The 19,768-nt window shown below is 54.7% G+C and overlaps 1 protein-coding gene across 3 annotated transcripts in view; it reads left to right on the forward strand.

The window, feature by feature from the left end:
- The window catches only part of CIB4 (calcium and integrin binding family member 4), a 50,448-nt gene that overhangs the window by 8,298 nt on the left and 22,382 nt on the right, over nucleotides 1–19,768 (forward strand). The gene's annotated exons all lie outside the window — the stretch shown is intronic.

Below are 19,768 nucleotides of genomic sequence, written 5' to 3' on the forward strand. Positions count from 1 at the left end.
TCCCCTGCAGAATCATTCGGGCCTAGGGGAGACCAGGGTGCCACCCCAGGTCATTCTCCCAGCCCCCTCCTCAGCCCTTCTCTTCTGCTCAGGCTGCCTCACTGGACTAGGGCTTTTCTAGAACGACTGAGAACCTTCTCAGTTTCTTCCCTGAGAAGCCAGGAGCAAGACTTGGAGCCCGGGGACTGTCATCCCAACCTGCCTCCGTCTATCTCCAGGTGTGACTACAGGAAAGAAGGACACGTGCATTTCTGTTCTTGGTCCATTTATCCTCTCCCCCTGAATTTAGCTGATCCTCCCTGAGTGAGAGCCTGATAGATAAGAGAGGTGGGCCAGATGTTCATATCTCCTCCTAGATTTCCCAGTTTCCTGGGCCAAATCTCATAACTCATACACCCAGTACACACACACACACACACACACACACACACACACACACACATCTTGTGCTTGTTATAGCAGAGTCCTTGTACAAACCACTCCCTGTGCCTCAGTCTCCCCACCTGTGAAATGGGTGGAGTGGTGGGGGTGGCTGGGGGTTGTTTGCACATGCTCCCGAAGGCTCGCCGCATCCCCCCGGGCCGCCCACCACCACCAATCTTTTAAGGACCATCCTTGAGTTTTTTGTTCCTGCTGTGACAAGGCTCTGCCCTTCCCCGCAAAGCACCTGGAAGAGGCCAGAGAGTCACAATAAAAGGGCTCCCCAATCACTTCTAAGATTTTTAATTAAAATTTGTGCAGTGCGTAGCGAGGCAGTGTCGGGTTAACAAATCATGGCGGTGTCAGTCTTCCTGATTTTTCATTCGGATCTCGGCGGAATAATGGTTTGAATTTGTCATTGTGCGACGAGAGCCCGTCTTCTCTTCTGTCTGGAACAAGACGGGCTCTGAGAGCCGTGGGTGCCTCTTGGAAGAGGGCTGGGGACTCGGGTAGGGTCCTAAGGAGGAGATTGTACAGGTGGAGGGGACACACATTCAACTAGGGCTCTGCAGCATCTCCGAAGCGAGGGAGCTTGTTTTGGGCAGAGACCAAGAAAGAGCACAGAGCTGGGGCTTGACATGGAGGCAGGAACAGAAAACAAAGGAGTGAGAAGGGGGGTGAGGGGGGGAGTAGGTTGGGGGAGCTGGGGCCGGGGTCTTGGAGAGGAAAGGAGCACAATCCTCAAAAAGGTGAAATAATTGGAGGGTGTGTCTGGCCCAGGCAGACGGGAACCTGTCCTTCTGGTACCCCCTGCTCGCACACACACCCCCCCCCCCTCACCCCCGACACACACACACTTCCACGTCCCCACCGCCCCCCGCGCACCCATGCACACACACGCGTGTGCTCAGACACCCAGACATGCGCTGGCTGGGGTGTGTCTCAGAAGGAGGCTATCCACTCGGGCCCTGGGACCGAATGGGAAACTTGTGCCCTCCGCTCCCCAGATGGGGGACAGTGTCACTCGGGCAGTCTCAGAATATCAGAAGGTGAAACATTAAAATCAGGCACCACCAGGGAATCACTGCCAAATGCTCTCTGCCCCGGCTTTACCCCTCAGAAAACTGAAGCCCCAAGAGGGAAACACCTTGCTCGGGCTACGTGACCGCAGAGCCTGGCTGGCTCTGACCCCACTTCCAACTGGAGGCCCCCGCTCTGATCAGGGCTTGGCTCAGTGCTGACTGAGCGCTGGGTCTGCAAGGCGCCCTGGGGGCACAGGGGGAGCGCCTGGCAAAGACCAGCCATGGAGACATCTCCAGCCATGGCTTGGAGAGTGAGGGGTGATGCGTGGGCTGGCACTCCACATGGCCCCAGAGCACCCTAGGCGGGCCTGGGGGCTCTGTCCTGAGCCCCAGAGGAACGCACGCCGCACTGGCATCAGAGGGCCGGGTCAGGGCCCGGCTCCATCACTCCACCTGTGCCGTCTCCCTCTAAGCATGAATCCCTGTCTGCAAAACAATGTGTGTGCCCTCTGCTGTGTAACAAGTGCAGGGACGAGCCACAGTCCTCCGCACCCTCCATTTTTTCCCCCTGTCCGCTGCTCTCTTCCGTCTCCGGGGCAGGGAGCCAGGTGAAGGGTGAGAGACTGCAAGGCTTGAGAACAGAGGAGGGGCAGAAGGGTGGCCTGGGGTCTGCGTCCCACGGTGGTGGGAGGGCTGTGGGGGTGTGTGCAGGCAGCCGCTGCCCACAGGGAGCAACAGCCCAGGCCGCTCTGGAGCGCCAGACCCCCAGGCACTTTACTGGACAGTGGCTGGGAACTGAGACGGGATCTTGGGACCAGACTTCTTTAATTTTACTTATCTCTTCCCTCTGAATGGCCATCGCTTTACTCCATTGTACAAATACAAACCAGATTGTTGTAGAAAAACCGGAAAACAGGGACGCCTGGGTGGCTCAATCGGTTAAGCGTCCGACTTCAGCTCAGGTCACGATCTCACGGTCCGTGAGTTCGAGCCCCGTGTCGGGCTCTGGGCTGATGGCTCAGAGCCCGGAGCCTGTTTCCGATTCTGTGTTTCCCTCTCTCTCTGCCCCTCCCCCGGTCATGCTCTGTCTCTCTCTGTCTCAAAAATAAATAAAACGTTAAAAAAAATAAAATCCCAGAAAAGAGAAAAGTCAAAATGCAATACAAACTGTCAGGGTAGCTCACCTCAAGGGATGACAGTCATGACTCTTTTGCCTTATATCCTTTCAGATTTTTTTCTAAGCAGCTATGTGAAGTGTTTATTGGGATCCCCTGGACTTTTTTGCATCGTTCCCTCCCCCCCCCCCCCCCCCCACGTTGGTTTCTTTGTTCCTTTTCCAGCTGGTTCTGAACAGCCAGAACGATCTCACACATTTGGGACACCCGACCACTGCCGCTGGGTTAGAACTCGCTTGCTGGTTAAGTGATCTGAGGCCAGTCACTTCCCAGGGGGAATGATTCAGGGTGTGAGGAAGCAAATAGACCCCAAGCAAAGGAGACTGGGCGGGAGGGGTGCCGCGTGGAGAGCCCGTTTTCCAAAGCAGGTGAGAGGCCTGGCTCTAGGTGCTCCCAGGCGTAGACCTGGGTCTAAGGATACAGGTTTCGTGACAGTATGAGGAAGCGCTTTCTAATCAGTAGAGTTGCATGCAGAGGGCACGAGTTCCCTGTCACCGAAGGGTGTGAAGCGGGGCCAGACAAGCATGTGGCCGGGGTATTCCCTCCTCACCTCCCGAGCCTGTGGCTCTGGCCCTGGCACTCGTTCTTGCTGTCTTCTGTGTCCACCTCCATAGTATGTCCCAGACTTTAGATGTTCAGTGTCCGATAAAACTCCCCCCCCCACCCACCCCCCAAAATTTTTTTTTCTCTTTTTGAGAAAGAACTGTTAGAGACGCCAACTTTCCAATTTTGCCAAGTAAGGACATTTACAAACGATGGGATCCACAATCACCATCATTTCATTTTTTAAACGTGTTCATTCTAGATCAAAAATATAAGAAGGATCTAGTCCCAGAAGCAAGAACAGTTCTTCCCGTACACATCTCTTTTTTGTGCTTCTGTTTCTACTTTTGCTCCTGGTCATTAAGCACTTCGTCACCGGTCATCACTGGTCCTCAGACTAGCTTTTGGGGATCGAGGACTAAATTGCCCTCCAGGTCTTTCCAATCTTGGTCGCAGAGGGAGGCTCGTTTCCCGAAATGAGCAAGGAGAGGCTTGCTGGGGGGTGAGGGCCCGAGTGTCCCTGGGTCCTCAGGGCCCAAGGATGGGAGCAGTCTGACTCACACTGCCCAGAACACATCTCTGGAAAAGGCTGTGAGAATTGGGCCCCAGGGAGCTCCGGGTACAGCTATAACTTGGCTCAGGGGCTTGAGTGGTCTGGGAAGAAAGTTCTGTTTTCTTAACTTGGATTCACTGGTGGAAAAAGTGGGTTGGTTAATATTGGGAAGGGTCTGCCCATCAACAGATGAACAAGACGAGAGAGTTGCCTGGGCAGCCGAGGGCCGCGGGGCAGGGAGTGGGGGGGGGGCCCTGAGGACGGGGACACAGTGGCCCTTTTCCACTCAGAAGTTTCTGTTTTCTCTTTGCGGCTTTCTTTGGTGTATTTGAAAGCGAATTAGTTCAATGTTTCTGTTCTTGTAAATAACCATCTTGCTTTCTGTAAACTTGGATGAGTAGTGGCACAGTGTGACCCAGGTTTCTGGTTTCCGGGCCCAGGATGGCGGGTGGAAGGACCTGTGGGAGATCCCGGGGTCTCAGAGCCAGTAGGGTGGAGGCTCGCACACTGAAGGGGCCACCACACTGCTCTCGGGCCTCTTCCCGCCTCCCCCTCCCGGGTTCCTGACGGCAGGTGGGGTGTGCACAGCCTGGCCTCTTCTGCATTTGCCTCCAGCATCAACTCTGCACTGTAAGCACAGAGAGGTTAGGAAACCTGCCCGAGGTAGCAGGAGGCCCTGTGGGTGTGGCTCCTAAGGTTCCAGCTCCGTGTCAGTTTCTCTCTGCCCCCAGTTTCTCTGAACCTTTCTGATGCCCACTTATAGGCTGGGCCTATCCACTTCAAATACTTTGCAAAGAACCCACTCCCAAGGCTTTCAGCAAACGAAGAGTCCTCATACTTATTCAGACTTTGGAGAAACTACCAGGGTAGCAGGGGGGCAGGAATGGGAGTGTATTTTTTTATTTAAAAGGGTTTTTTTTGTAAGTTTTCAAATCAAAATTGTTTATGCACGCCAAGAGTCAAGTTGCCCTACAAGGGTTACCCGCATTTCCCTTTTCTGGAAGCAAACATTTGCAGCTCTCAGCTGATTCTTGGCTCTTGCCTCCATATCCCTGGAGAGGGCTCTTGTATGGCCCCCTCTTCATACCTCGGCCTTTGACCTCCTAGAGAAGAGGCTTAGCTCTTCCCTCCCCCATGTCCATCCCCCACCTCGCTCCTATCCCCCACCCTCCCAGTGTAGGTATATAAATGTTTCCATTGGATCAGTATTCAGTGTATACGTTGTTATGACTCCATATGCTACTCAGAGCTGAGCCAGGAAATCGGCTATGGTTACTTCTCCCTTTCTGCACGTTTTTTGTTTTTGTCTTTCCTGGATGTAATCATTGCTTTTGATTATGCTCCTACGTACTTATCATTAAGTTCACACTAAACCTCTGCCAATTACCTGAAAGTCTCCCCTAAGGCTTTCAGAAGTGAGATGCTTTCTATACATTCCATTTTCTTTTTTTTAACTTATTTATTTATTTTGAGAGAGGGAATGAGCCGGGGAGGGGCAGAGAGAGAGATGGGGACAGAGGATCTGACGCAGACTCTGTGCTGACAGCAGAGAGCGCGATGCGGGACTCGAACTCACGAACCATGAGCGTGAAGTCAGCTGCTCAACCAACTGAGCCACCCAGGCGCCCCTGTACGGTCCATTTTCTTGGCTAAATTTCTCTCCGTGTACTCCCTTGTTTTGGTGACGCACATCCCCTAGTAGCTTCCTCCTAAAAGGTTCACGGAGGTAAACGTCTTGCCACCATACCTACACCTGACCCAGGTGATAATGTCTTTATTCTCCCCTCACACTTGATGGAGCGTTTACACGGAATTGAACTACAGGCTGGTTGTCAGTTTTCCTTGGAATTGGAAAAGCAGCACTGGGGTGCATTTTAGCTTTCGCTGTTGTTGCTGAGAAGTCCAAAGCCTTTCCGTTTCCCGATTTAATTTATTTATTTATTTTTTGGTAACTTGAGTTTTTCTTTCTGGAAACTTTGTCGGCTCTTCTCTTCGGCCCCAGTATTCTGAAATTCCCAGTGACGTGAGTTGGCGTGGGCCTTTCTGTCCGTGTACAGGAAACACAGAGGACCCGCTCGGTCTGGAAACTCGTTCAGGTCTAGGATGTTGACGCAACGTCTTATCCCATCTTTTCTCCACGGTGCTTTCTCCCCCGGCTTGTTTGGGTCTCCAGCTTTGTGTCAGAGGCCTTCCTTGGCTATCTGGAAATCGTCTGCTCATAATGAAGAGAGGGGGTCAAAGCTGGAGTCCCTGCGTGGGCTTTCGACGGGGAGCTTTCCTGGAGGGTGAGCCGAGGGGGGCTATTTCTTGAGGTCTCCCTAGAGAGGATGGGGGTAAAGTTCTGCAGAGAGGGCTACCGGGGTCTCAGACTTCAGCACACGGATATTTATTTGATCCCCGGGTCTCAATGTGGCTGACATCACCGGTGCAGAAAGCCTCTATTAAGTCTCTCCCGAGAACACCTTTCCCGGTGTTGTGCAGGGGCTGGGAGGGCCAGCCACCCGGCATCGAGTGGAGGGTTCTAGAACTCCAGTGCTTTCAACATCTTCAATCCTTCTTTCCCGACCTCTATGAATTTCCAGTGCGGCCAGGTGCTTCCGGCTCCAGAGCCTTCCAAGGGTCCTGGGATGCAGAGCAGGCTGCTAGCTGTTCCCGCTGTGGGCTCAGGGTTGGGCTGTCTCTTGTCTGCCGGGTCAGTTACCGATCCTGTTCCCACCTGCTTCCTGTGTGTGTCAAGGCGCTGCTCTTCTCTCGTGTTCTCTCTGTTTCTGTGGGTGATGCCTCTAAAAACTCCCTTTCCTAGTAGTTTTCGTGGGTGTCAGAGAGAGTGAAAATAGATGCAGGCGTTCAGCCCGTCATCTTTACCCAGGAATAACACCTGCGTTCCTGACGTTCAGGAAAGCTTTACAAAGACAGCCTCTCCTCACTGTTGCTGTCTCAGAATATGCCACACGCAGCAGCTGCCCCCAGAATGTTCCCGCTCCCCACTCCCAGCCTCTTGAATGCTCCACTCTGCTCGCGTCCTCAGAGCTCCTGTGCTGCTCATTCCCTCCTCCTGTCCCCACATCACCCTCCAGCGTAGCCAGGCTTCTCCGGGAGCCCCTCCCTCCCTGAGGACCCCTGGGAAATGACACTCCTTGTCCAGCTGATTTCCTTACCAGGCAGAAATTCCCACGGATAAGACACATTTGTGGACTCAGTCTGATGAACGGGCTTCTCACACCGGGTTCCATCCATTTACCCTATAATAGTTATCGTGCGTTTCCCATGCACGGCGCGTTGAGTGAGGTCTTGGGGGCTTCCTTTCTCATGGAATTCTGGGTAAAGAACAAATAGAAGAATCACAAACTGTGGGGGCTTTGCCGAGCTCTTGACCCCAGTGCCAAATCCTGGAGCCCAGACAGGCACACCCAGGCCCCCTCGGGGGCGGGGGGGGGGGGGGTTGTAGCGCGCCTGGAGAGACCCTGCCCAAGACGCTTGGTCATCTCTGTGAGCGTCTCTTCCCCACTTCTTAGGATGCCGAGTGGCTTCTGGGGCAGCCAGTCACGTCTAGGCACATCACCCCTCCCTGAGGGTTCTGGAAGGACCCCCCTAGAGCTGTCCTGTGGCTGGTCCAGGGCTGTGGCTCGGCACAGAGACACCTGCACGTCAACTCTCCCAGCAGCCTTGGCCGCTGAGTCATTATCCGAATTGACAGCTGGGGAAGCAGAGGGTCAAGGGGAGTCGGCTGAAAACTCCGTCCACTGAAAACTCTGCTACTATAAATGACCATCCCGCTTCATCTTTCCGAGCCTGGGCTGGAAGGGGTCCCAGAGGCCCTTTTCCCTGGCAGGTGGATGGCACAGCTGGAGAGACTGGAACCTGCCTGTCCAACTGAGAAGAGATCGGGCCGGTGGGAAGGCTGTACCGGGACTTCGGGAGTCTTCCTGGTGCACTTTTTGATCCACCTTGTCAGAGCCTTTCAATGGCTACCACCTCGCTGCACCTCCCGAGGGTGGACAGGCATTTGCAGCTGAAGAAACAGAGGCCCACAGGCAGCGTGTGACCCATACAAAGTCGCGGGGCCCGTCAGAGGCCGAGTCAAGGTTGGAACCCAGGCCTCCTGCTTCAGACTAGACCGTTTCCACGCCTCACTTCTGAACTCCCACCGCCTCCTGAGGAAGCTCCTGTTGAGGTTAGATCCCTGACGGGGGGCTGGCCTGCCCGCTGCTAACATTCACCTCTTGGCTCCCATGAGCTTAGGGCAGTCCTCTCAGCATCTCTATTCAGCCAGAGGACAGAGACCGGAGCGCGGAGGGAAGCCTGCAGGCCGGAGGGGCTGTCTGATCACCCACGGCCCAGGCCGGGACAGCTGGACCCAGTGGTAATCCTCATGCCGTATTTAGGCCACTGCCCTGGGCCCTCCGCCCCCTCGGATATCCTCCCTGGCTTGCTGACAATAGAAGCAGATTGGACGGTTGTAGCAATTCTACTGTCCAGCCCCACGTGTCCCCCGCCACTAGTTGTGTGTTTCATGCAAAGCACACAACAACAAGCCCCTTGGCGTGCCCTGCCTCATTTGCTTCTCACAGCAGGAGGGTGAAGCACGGTGGTACATCCCCATTCTACGGATGAGGACACTGAGTCCACGAGAGGTGAAACGCTCTCCCCAGGTCCACACACAATTGCAAAAATACTTCTTTCTCCTCCATCTTCTGGGGGCAGATGACATCAAGGTCACCGAGCCGGTGGCACATGCACGGGTGTGGCCGAAGGAGGAAGGAGGACGGGCAGGAGCTGGTGGCCTGGACAGGTGGTGATTGAGGGAGGAATGGCTTTTCCCATCTCTAGCCGAGATGCCCTCCCGAGCCCTCCCTTGGCGACAGATCACACATGTGGGTCTTGTATGTTGGGGAGGACTGCCTTTAGGTCCAGGTCATTTCGTCAGGGCCCCTCCCAGAGCCCAGCCTCCCGGGGCTCCTGTGGCAAGCCTGGGAATTGTCTGATTCCCAAGTCCCCAAGCCACGCCCCCCCCCCCCCCCAGTGCCCAGACTCCCCAGTGGAACAAATATTCCACTGAGAAAGAAGAGACAACCCAGGGGCAGCCCTGCCCCGCGGACACCCCAGCCCAGCCTCCCAGGCTCCCACCCGGAGGCCCCACCTCACAGGGCAAGAGGTCGCTCTGAGCCTTTTAACTCCTAGGAGAGAAGTAAGCTAGTTCACAAGCACCCCCTCCCAAGATAAATACCGGGTGCTGATCAGAGACCCAGCGCCTCCCCAGAGGGGCGGGAGACCCAGGGCCACGGGGGTCCATTCAGCAGCGTGCAGGCCAGCCGGCTACCCCGTCTATCCCATCCTCCCGGCCTACCCTGAAATCTGTGCTGTGCCAGGCACTGTGTTGGGATGTCACGGACACATCATCTCATTTAATCCTTAAAGTTCCCGGCGAGGAGGAAGTTATTATCCTCCCCTCCAGCTGGGAAGCAGAGGAGCAAAGGGGTTAAGCAAACTGTCCACAGTCACACAGCTGATGAAGGGCAGCAGCCTCCGCCAGCAGCTCCACGGCCGACTCCCTCCTCCTCCCCGGGGGGAGGGTCCCGACTCTGATGCAGAGTCAGAGCTGGGAGGGCAATTTGGCAGCTGGCTCACTCCCTGCATTTTCAAGCATCATTAGATCTTTTTCTGACAACTTCATCAGTTAGCAGGGCTCAGAATTGGCAAAAATCCGTATTTAGACATTCAGCCAAAGAATTAAGAAGTGGTTGGTTTCAGAAAAAGCTCAGCGATGTGGGAAGCTGCCTCTGCTGCGGGTGAGCAGTCAGCAAGGGGAAGACGGATCTGGCCCTCGGCGTGGGTCGTTGCATGGCGGACACCAGTGGCCCTGAGCCCATGTCGCTGTCCACCTCGGAGCCTCAGTTTCCTCATCTTCCAAATGGGGGTGATAATGCCTCCTGCACAAGCAGTTAGGAAAGCCTGGGAGGCGGGGGAAGGGCTCTGGGTTCCACTTGTGGCTCTTTTCTCCGCTGACTGACTGGCCTTGGGTGAACTTTGGCTTCAGCTTTCTATCTGGACCCCGGAGCGAGGCACGGATGCCCTGTGGCTCTAAGCTGGGGGTGCAGGGGGGAGGAGGGAGCCTGTGGGATGGCCAAGGGCAGCCCCTCCCCCAGTGGGTCCTGATGGGAGATGCTGAGGGCTGCCTCTGTGGGGGGCCTTTGGGAGGGGGTCATGCGTAGCACTCCCCTCTACTCACAGGAGTGACGGTTGTTCAGCCCGTACGTCACATTGTCGTCCAGGGCAGGGCAGGAGAGGTGTTTTGGGTTCATCTGCAGAGTCTGAGCATTCTCCTGCCACCTCACGTGCCACATCTTTTTTTGGGCCCTCTCACTGACCTGGGAAGTAGATACTGTTCGTTGTCTCCAGGTCAAACCCCAGTCAAACTAGGACTGTTGCCCACAAGTCCTGCTCTGCTCCCCTGGCCTCTTACCACACCTCTCACTTCTGGAAGGTATGTCTCCTGCAGCCAAACCCACTCGGGCCTTTACCTGGTTCTGTCCATGATTCATGATTTCTCCCAAAGCTCCCAAGAGCAGCAGCTGTCTTACCCTTGAGAGCACTCGAGGGGCAGTTTGGCATTGTGGACCAGCCAGGCCTGGGTCTGAATGCTTCGGGGAGTCGTTCAGACAAACCCTCAGAACCTCAGCTTCCTTACCTTTAAGATGGGAACGCCAAGGGGCCCCTGGGCGATTCAGTCGGTGAAGCGTCTGACTTTGGTGACTTTGGCTTGGGTCATGATCTCATGGTTTGTGAGTTCAAGCCCCACGTCGGGCTGTCTGCTGTCAGCACAGAGCCTGCTCCAGATCCTCTGTCTCCCTCTCTTTCTGCCCCTCTGCAACTCTCTCTCTCTCTCTCTCTTTCTCTCAAAAGAAATAAACTTTAAAACAATAAATAAATAAGATGGGAACACCAAGTCTCCTTTCCAGGGCCGTGTCAGGGCTGTGTTAGGATCCAGTGAAGTAAGGGTGCCAGCCTTCCCCAGGTGACACATCATCTCATTGCCTGTCCCTGTGACAGGCATCTGGGGGTCGAGGCAGAAGTGGCCAGCCCTGCTGCCGGATGAGGAAATGGAAAGTCAGGCAGGTGGAGGGGCTGTGTGGCCACAGAGCCAGCCGGTGGCCGGGTGAGGGCTGGGCCTGGGCGCCATGGGGGCAGTGGCCCCACCGGGCTCCCTGCCCCTGGGAAAACCATTCCCGAGGCTGAGGTGAGAAGGGAATCCGGATTTCCTTCCCGAGGTGGAGACAACACTGATGGGATCAGTTAAAAAGCATTGCCTGCGCCCGGATTCCCTGGCAGCACCCAAGGAACGGGCCGCAGAAGGCTTGGGGACATGTTTGTCCAGCACCCTGGTCCCAGTCCTGTGTCTGGGAGTACAAGGTAAACAGACCCCATCTCAGCTTTTCAAGAGTCCTGGTCCCAAGGGCCCTTCTCAGCCTGCTGGCTTGAGGCTTTATTCCCCTCATGTCTTTTCTGATAACTTCATTTGTGCCCCCAGAGACCTCAGACTTGTTTAAAAATAGAAAAATAAACAACAATGTTCCTGAAATGCCCCCTCCCCCCAGCTTTGGGCCACCTAATGAGGTGCTGGCTGGGCTGGCTGGGGCTCGGTTCCCAGGATTTTCCACCCTCCGCAGGCCTCAGGCCTCCCGCCGCCTCCACAGGGACAAGACGCCCCATAGCTCTGGAGGCTTCCCAGGGGCGTGAGCGACAGCCAGTGGGGGCTGGCGTTGCGCAGCCTGCCCGGAGCTGTGGGCCGCTGGGGCTCCACACAGCTGGGGCCGGGGACATATCCACCCAGGTGCAGAAGGCCAGGCCCAGCACGGGCCCAACCACAGAGGGACCTGCCAGGGACCTTCCCCTCCTCTTAGCCCCTACGGAAGCCACGGGCCCTTCCTGTGTGCCAGGCACTGGCTGCGACCCCCAGGGCTCTGCCCACAAGTCTCAGGCTGACGGGCTTGTTGTTCACGGTCCTGGACCAGGGTTTGCAGTTTGTGTAAGACTTGGGTTTTCCCCGTCTGAAGGATGTAGTGATAGCTTCTCTGCCTGCCTCGAGGGCTTTTACAAAGGCTGGATGAGACGATGGCCGTGAAGATGCCGAAATGGTCTGGGAAGGTGGAGAGGATCTCGGGCAGCCTCCCCAGAGGAAGAACTTCTGGAAGGGAGGCAGTGGCTTTGCCCCTCTGACCTCGCAGCAGGGGCTTGAGGGAGTGGGGCAGCATCCCCGGTTAGCACCACCAGGCTGTCGGAGGATCCCCAAACGCCACCACCACCGGGAAGGCAGCTAAGAAGTGGGCGTGTCCCACCTGAAGAAAGACTCAGAGGATATAGGTGGAGGACGAGTTGGATCACTCGGATTAGGTGAAAATCCCTGAACACATGACACTTTTAGAAGCCGGAGCAGGCTCGTTCGGATGGCAAGCTCCTTGTCCCTGGTTGTCCCTGGAGGCATCCCGGAGCAAGCTGGCCAGAGAGCAGTGCAAGGGGATCAGACTTAAGGCGGGGGTGGCCCACCTGCCTAGGACGCTGAAGCAGAGAGTAGGAGCAGAGATGATCGATGTCCTTCCATCCCCTGAACGTGCACGTCCCTGCCTCCAGAGCTCCCGCCAGGCTCTTGGGAGAGGGTTCTTCCCCCTCCTCCTCTCTGCCTGATGCCTGAGGGAAGTGCTACCCGCAGGCCAATCCCGCGTCAGGGGGAACTGAAGCAGATGTCTAGACCAAGACGGCACTTCTCAGGTGGCAGAAAAGGCAAAGAGTAGAAATGGCTTCTCTTTGGAGATGGCTGGAGGCACCTAGTTCATCCTGCTCCTTGGCCCCTGTTGATCCAGAGCCCCTCCTTCACCCGGCACCCCCAGGACTCAGATGTCCCCCGTTTTCAGGAGGTCGGTCAGGGAGAACAGCTGGTGGGCAGCTCTGGGTCAGGGACAGGTCGGTCGCTTCTCAGCACAAGCAGTGTCCTAGCTGGCCGGCCGCTTCTGCTCTCTGTATTCCCGGCAAAAGGCCTCTGGGAACAGGGAGAATCCCGGAGGTAAGGGTAGGCTGCCCAGCAAGGCCAGGCAGTTGAGGGGGGGGACCCCCCCATCCCCCTCAGAGAGGCCTCTGAGCCAGCAGGGACCCTGAGGGGCAAGGGAGGCCGGGACCACTGTGGTTCCCCAGTCATGCAAACCAAGAGAGCCGATAAAATCCCATAGAATTCTCAGGAAAAATGCTATCTACTTAGTTACCAACCCGTGGCTCTCTACAGTGTATCTGGAAAGGTACAGTGACCTTCTTCCACTGAACTTTCAGTCCAGTCGGGCCCTTCCCTGCTGGCCTTGCAGGAGAAGTACATCCACCGGCCCTCTCGCTGGGTCTGGGAGCCCAGTCCAGCTCGGCCGGGGACCCAGCCCTTGCTCTGCAGAGAAGGAAGCAGGAAAGCAAAGCAAAAGCCCCTGCTTCCCACCTCCTGGGAAGGAGAGTTTGTTTTTAAGCTTAGCAAAATGTCTCTGAAGCACACGTTCTTTTTTAACTCTCTTTTTATTTATGTTCAAATGCTATGTCAGCATTAACATACGTTTTCTACAAATGAATTCCTTAGCATCCGACCACCCTGACGGAAGTTGTCATTGCTTCTGGGACCTTTCCCTCCTGGGCACACTATTTTACATCACTGTAGACACACAGGCATGCAATTTTATTTTGTGCTTTTTCTACCGTTAGGCATAAATGTTGGCTTTTTTTTTTTTCCGTGTTGTTACATAGTTCATGTAATTGTCATTTTAATGGTGGCATAATTGCATTGCGTTCTGATTTACTAAACCACTGTCTCATTGCAGGACATTACCATGGTTCCCAGTCTGGGATTTTTCTTTTCTTTTTCTTTTTCTTTTTTTTTTTTTTTGCCACTATAAATAATTTTGCAATACACATCCTCATGTATTATTTTCTTCATTTTAGGGAATTATTTTCTTAGTTTAGATTTCCAGGTTCCCCTTGGAGGCAGGAGAGAGATAGGGCCGTCCACTTGGTGAATTTGAACTATGCAGCCATTAAAATGATAATTATACTAAGTAGCAACACCAAGGAACATTTATGCCTCTAGGGGGGAAAGAGGGACAAAATAAATGTAAAACCTGGGCTCTGAAATATCCCTAACCCAAGTCAATGGTGAAAGATAGAGCTCTGGAGACCGCTCTCCAAGTTGACGGAAAGGTCGCTTTGCGTGTGGTTTTTCGATAGGCGTGTGTTGGGGTCCTATCCATTTTCCCCATCCTCCACGAGGGTCCGGCGTGAGCACCTCCCCAGACGTGCCGTGCACCAGGGACTTGCTCGGCATTTCCTGCTGAGATGTGGTGGCCCTAGCTCTGGGACTCCTCCTTCTGCACTGCTGTGAACCGGGGGCAGGGCTCCACGTCCTTGCTGTGGCCCAGCATCAGTGCGTCCTGCCACCACCACTCCTCCCCCCACCCCCAATGCCAGGACTCACAGGACACTTTTCAGTCCTCCCCTTGGTGGAGGACCAGCACCAGTCACAGCACGTTGCTCGGGGCTCAGCCTGGACCCACCTGCCGACCCAAGAGCCTGACCCCTCCGTGCGCATTTTTTCCATTTTGATGCAGCATCTTCCTGGGACACAATCCGTGGAGGGGGCTCAGGTTTGAGGGTCAGACGGACCTGGGATCTGATGGCCGCTCTCCCTCTTGTTTTGGTTAAGTTCTTCCACCTCTCAGCTCTTGGGTTTTCTTTATCTACACAATGAACTTAGTCATATCTACCGCGTGGATTGTTGTAAAGAACAGATGGGGTCACATATGTGAGTGTGAATGGCACAATATGTGACATGCAATAAATGTTTAATGAGCACCGGTTTCCCCCGCGGGCCCAAGGGGAAATGTGGATAAATCATGGTGCCCAGAGGTCTGGGCCCATAGTAGGCACTTAATGAGTGCCTAAGTAATGATGAGTCGTGCTGGCTGGGCCCTCAGCCGCCAAGGACAGCCTGCTGTGGTTGGGGTAACGTTCCCGGGATGAAGGGGAAAGTGAAGGAGAGGAAGTCGGGGGCTTCGAAAGGCCAATAATCCCAACGATCAGGGACCGAAAGGGTCCAGGGCCTTTGAGTCGCTTCGGTTTGGACTTTGTGATGTTTAAAGGATCACTGAGCATCGCAGAGGGAGAGTAGCCGCCACCGGGCTGGGGGGCGAGCCCATTTCGGTTTCTATCGGTTGATGCAGAGTGAGTGACGAGATACAGCAACTGCTGTTGCTTAGATGTGTTGATAAAAGAGAGACTGTTGTCTCCGGGCAAAGATATACATTCTGCAGAGTTCACAGAGGAACATGTTCCCAGGGGGCCCTGGGGTGGGTGACCCCAAACAGCTGCAAAGCAGCCCCCACACTCTGAGAGCCCCCGCTGCTTACAGACAGGAAGGCTGCTTATAAACAGCAGGCCGGAACCGGGCGGGCCGAGGGGCAACAACGCGCAGCCTGCCCTCCCGTGAGAAGCCGGGGAGCTCAGCTCTGGCCAGCTCCCCGAGCGTCTCGGGCCTGGTCTGCCCTGGGTGACCTCATTGCGTCAGTCACCGTGTCCTGCTTTGCACAAAGTGCCCTTCAAGTACAGGTACAGGCCGTTTTTATATTGGCTCTTTGGAACTTTGTTTGCATTTTCCACAGAAAAACGGATAAACTCTTGTTAAGTTCCCAGCCTGAACCACAGGCTGACGCCACTCACGGTTCAGCCTCATTCAAGTAGATGGACCCGTCCTGCTGCGATTGCAGAACGTGGAGCCCTAAGTACCTGGGGGCCTTCCTGTCCCGGAAAACCCAGCTGACTTGGCTGTGAGCCACCTTCCCTCTGATACGATGCCCTGTGAGAGAGCAGAGCCCCCCCCCCCCATTCTTCTCTTCCTCTTCTCCCTCCTCATCTTCCCCTTCCCCTCCTCCTCCTCCTCCTCTTTCTTCTTGGAAGAAGAGGGCTTGCAAGGACAAAGAAGGGCTCTGATGTCTCCCTTTATGCTTATGTCCCTTCTCCTTCCGTCTCCCTGCACATGTGCTTCGCTTCTTATTTACCCAACAAAATCCTTGACCTCTTCACTGATTTCCACTCCACTCACGCCAACCACTGTATGGATTTTGGTCGGCCCTGCTGAAGGGGCAGGTAGGTCCCAGGAAGGGTGCCATCTTGAATCATTTGCATCCATTGCCTTTCCCCCCCACCCCCCCGACCCTCTCTCCCATCTGTCCCCCTCACTCTCCACAGCCTAGAGGGCCTTTGGGGGCCCCCGCTTCTCCCTCTCCCTCTCTCCACCCAGACCTCCTGGAGCACAGGGTCCCACTTACAGGACCCCCCCCTCCCCAGATGCCAGCTGCTTTAGTATCAAGAGCAAATTTTTTTTCTCATTATCTTAGTAATTCAACAAAACAGCGAAGCTACAGGATTGAACTAGAGAGTCGTTCGTTCAACACCAGCGCTTTATTTGGTACTCCGGGAGGAGTGGTTTTCATCAGAAGGTCTAAGGCAGTAAATGGAAACATTTCCGAAATAAATCTGGCAGAAATTGGAAGAGGGAAGTGAGAGGGAAAGCAGCTGAAGGACACATTTGCAGGAGCGACAGTTTGTCACCGGTGGAATTGACCATGTGCGACCAGAGTTCAGATAAGGGAGGGCCCCCGTGGGGTGGGGGCGATGGACCCCACCTGCCTCTGCAGGGGCTGGCCTGTGGGATGGATGGGAGCGGAGGGAAGCGAGAGGGAGGCAAAGGAAGTTTGTGAGGTATTCGTGCAAAGCAAATGTTTGCCAGCTGGGCACCTGCCCTGGGGTGAAGCTGGAGGCTGCCTGTGCTGCCCACCGCTTCCCCATTTGGCCCCCATCCCCACCCACGTCTTTGTTGGCTGGGCATGCTGTGTCCTGGAGGGGACACGGTGTGGGGGGGGCAGCATCTGACGTCGTGCCTCTGTCATTGATAAGCACTGTGACTTTGACAGGGTCACTTAGTGTAGTCTAAGGATCTGCGACATAAGAGCCACCTGGGCAGCTTGTTAAGATACAGATTCTTGGGTCCTGCTGTGGCAGGAGCTGATTCACAAAGCCTCTGATGGGGTAATGAGTGCAAGTTCTGGTGACAGGTACCTGTGGGTTCAGACGCAAAGCCAGTGGGTGTGTTAAGCATCTTGGTGAGTCTCTAGCCAGCCCCCCTCGCACCCATCTTCTCCTCAGACTGCTCTTCCTTGAGTCCCCTGGAGATGTCGCACGGAGGTGAGGCCTCTGGCCACAGTCAGCAGTGCCCCTGAGGAAATGTTGGGCCACGGGCATCCCCTGGAGCCAGAACTAACGTTTCCACTCCCCATCGGCAGGCAAGGTGAGCTCTGGGCAACATCTAGGCCCAGGTGACATCTTTGCTTGGGAGCTCAAAGTGTATAAGGGCGCCTGGGTGGCCTAGGCGGTTAAGTGTCCGACTCTTGGTTTCAGCTCAGGTCACGATCTCGCGATGGTGTGATCGAGCCGCACATCAGGCTCCATGCTGGGCATGGAGCCTGCTTAAGATTCTCTCTCTCTCTCTCTCTCTCTCTCTCTCTCAGTCTGTCTCTGCCTCTCTCTCCCTCTGCCCCTCTCCCCAGCACTCTATCTCAAAAAAATTTTCTCAGCTCTGCCAGGGCCTAGGGGTGCTGGCGATCCTGGTGCAGGGGATGGTGAAGTTGGGGGGCTTACTAATTGAAGCTAATGCTTATTGAGGTCCCGCCAGGAGCAGTTGTTTTGCAAACATGAGCCCATTCGATCCCTGTAAAACCCCACGAGCAAAATTACGATTCTGCCCATTTTACATACGGGAGGTGGAGGGGGCCCATGGTCTGCCCAAAGTCACGCAGCTGGTTTTGTTGTGGCTCTTGTTACCCAGGGATGTGATGTGTTGTTTGGCTTCTAGAGTTGATCTCGAGCTGTTAAAAAGGAGGTGGCAGGATGTACGGATGTGAATAGACATTCATCTATAAAATGGCTAAGTCCGTCTTTCCTGTAATAGGTGTTGGTAAACCAGTGAGGGACAACTGGTCTTTCTGGCTCCCCCCCTTTTTTTTTTCCTTTCTTGCTTGGGCAAGTTGCACTTGAGATTGTATAAACCTCAGAAGCTGCAAGATACCAAAATCTTACAGATGTCAAACAAAATTATTCTACTGGCTTTTTAGAGTCAGTCTGACTCCGGAGCCTGTGCTCCTTCCGTTCCCCACCTCGAGTGCCCCACAGCACGATGCCAGGCTCCTGGGCCACCCCGAAAACAATGCAGTTCCCCGAACTCCTCTGGGGTGACAGGTAGCTCTTCTGGAAGGTTCCTCGGGGCAGTGGCAGGTAACTGTGGGCCTGAAATCTGGGGAGAGACGGGGCTGGTGGGCCTGAGCCAGGTTTAAGCCACGTAGTCCCATGGATGTTTAATAATATTGAACATTTTTTTACTGCCTTTCTCCCCTGTTTGTTCCTCCAGTGATCTGCCTCCAGCTGCCGGCAGGACATATCCTCAGCCTGTCCCTGCCAACCCATCTGTCACTAGGAGACAGCTCCCATACGGGCCTCTCTGTTTTTAGACTTCAGGAAGGTTGAACATCTAAAACGCAGAGACTGTCCCTTTTTTATAAACAAAGTCCTGGCCAACTTAAGAGTGCGTTCACCTAAGCGCATCGCCCATCCCTCACGCTCTCTGTCCCCAACTCCCCTTAAATGGAAATGTCAGGCTTCTCTCCACCTGGTGAGGATCATACAGACCAGTCTGGGCCTTTGAGAGGCTGGAGGGTCCAGGTTAAGCCCCACGGTTGCTCTCTCCTACAGAACATTTTTATCCATCCGGCTGAAACCTGGCCCGGCTGGAAGGGGAGGGAGGGGCTTCAGGCCATGGGGAGAAGGAAGGGGACCCTGCTGCCTGGCCTGGTTTCCTCATCCCCGCCCCAGAGTCCCACCATATCTTGCTCCCTGCCTGATGTGGCCTTGGCTCCTGTCCTTTCTCTGTCTCCTGGCTGGTTTCTCTTTCCGGGCCCTTTGTCTATCCTACCTTGTAGCAACACTACTCTGTCCAGGCTCTTGTCATTTTACTTGTACTTGATTCAGATACTTCTATCCCCCGCCCCCGCTGTTTCTGAACAGACTTATTTGAGTGCCTGGGTTGAGTCCCATAAAGGACAGAGGTGGCATCTCCATCACTTGGGGGGTCCCGGAACTTGCTCAGTGCCCACTGTGCGGTGACTCACCTTATGCATTTGCTCCAAGGACTTGAAGTTCAGGTCATGAGCTTTGTGCCTTTGTGTCCCTAGCTGAGAAGCCATGTCCTCAAGCTCTACTGGTTTGTTCTCTGACCGACTGCCAACTATCAGGGGCCTGGGACTCAGGGTAATGCCTCCAACCCCACCTGCTTTGTGTGTGCAGAAATATGAATTTGAGATATTGTCTTGGAAAAAAAATTAATTAAATACCCAATGGAGTCAAGAGCAGCGGTGCAGACAAAGCATTGAATTAGGAGTGTGAATTCTTCTTCCCTGGGCTTTCCTCTCTTTGTAAAACAGAGTGGTGATGTGTATCCTGCCATCTGCCTGCGAGATGGGCACAGCCCAGATCAGTGACTTGCACACAGTAGGTGCTCACCCGTGCTGGGTTTGAGAGCTGACTGAACAACTTCAACTCAACACTGCCACCTGCTGGCAGAGTTACTCTCGTGCTGAAGGGTGACCCGGTTCAGACCCAGATCTAGGAATTCCTTCAGGGCAATGGGATGGAAGGAAGAGAAGCCATCTGTGAAGGGACATCCAACTTGTCCATTCTCAGTCCAGCCCAGAAGCTCTATCCACCCGTGGCTTCCAAGCACTGCCTCTGGTGACAAGCTCCTTCATGTCCTCAGAGGCCACCTTCTTGGGGCAAGCAGCCCAGGAGCACGGGGTTAGAATGGGCTCCACCTGATAGACCTGGAATCTCTGACTCCCTTTTCCTCCAGTGACCAACTCCGACTCTTGGGTGAAGGGCCTTTTTATCCCATTTACATGGATATTTAAGTCCTTTATTTTCTGATATAAACA

The sequence above is a fragment of the Panthera uncia genome (assembly GCF_023721935.1).
Source record: "Panthera uncia isolate 11264 chromosome A3 unlocalized genomic scaffold, Puncia_PCG_1.0 HiC_scaffold_12, whole genome shotgun sequence".
In the NCBI taxonomy this organism is placed as follows: Eukaryota; Metazoa; Chordata; class Mammalia; order Carnivora; family Felidae; genus Panthera; species Panthera uncia.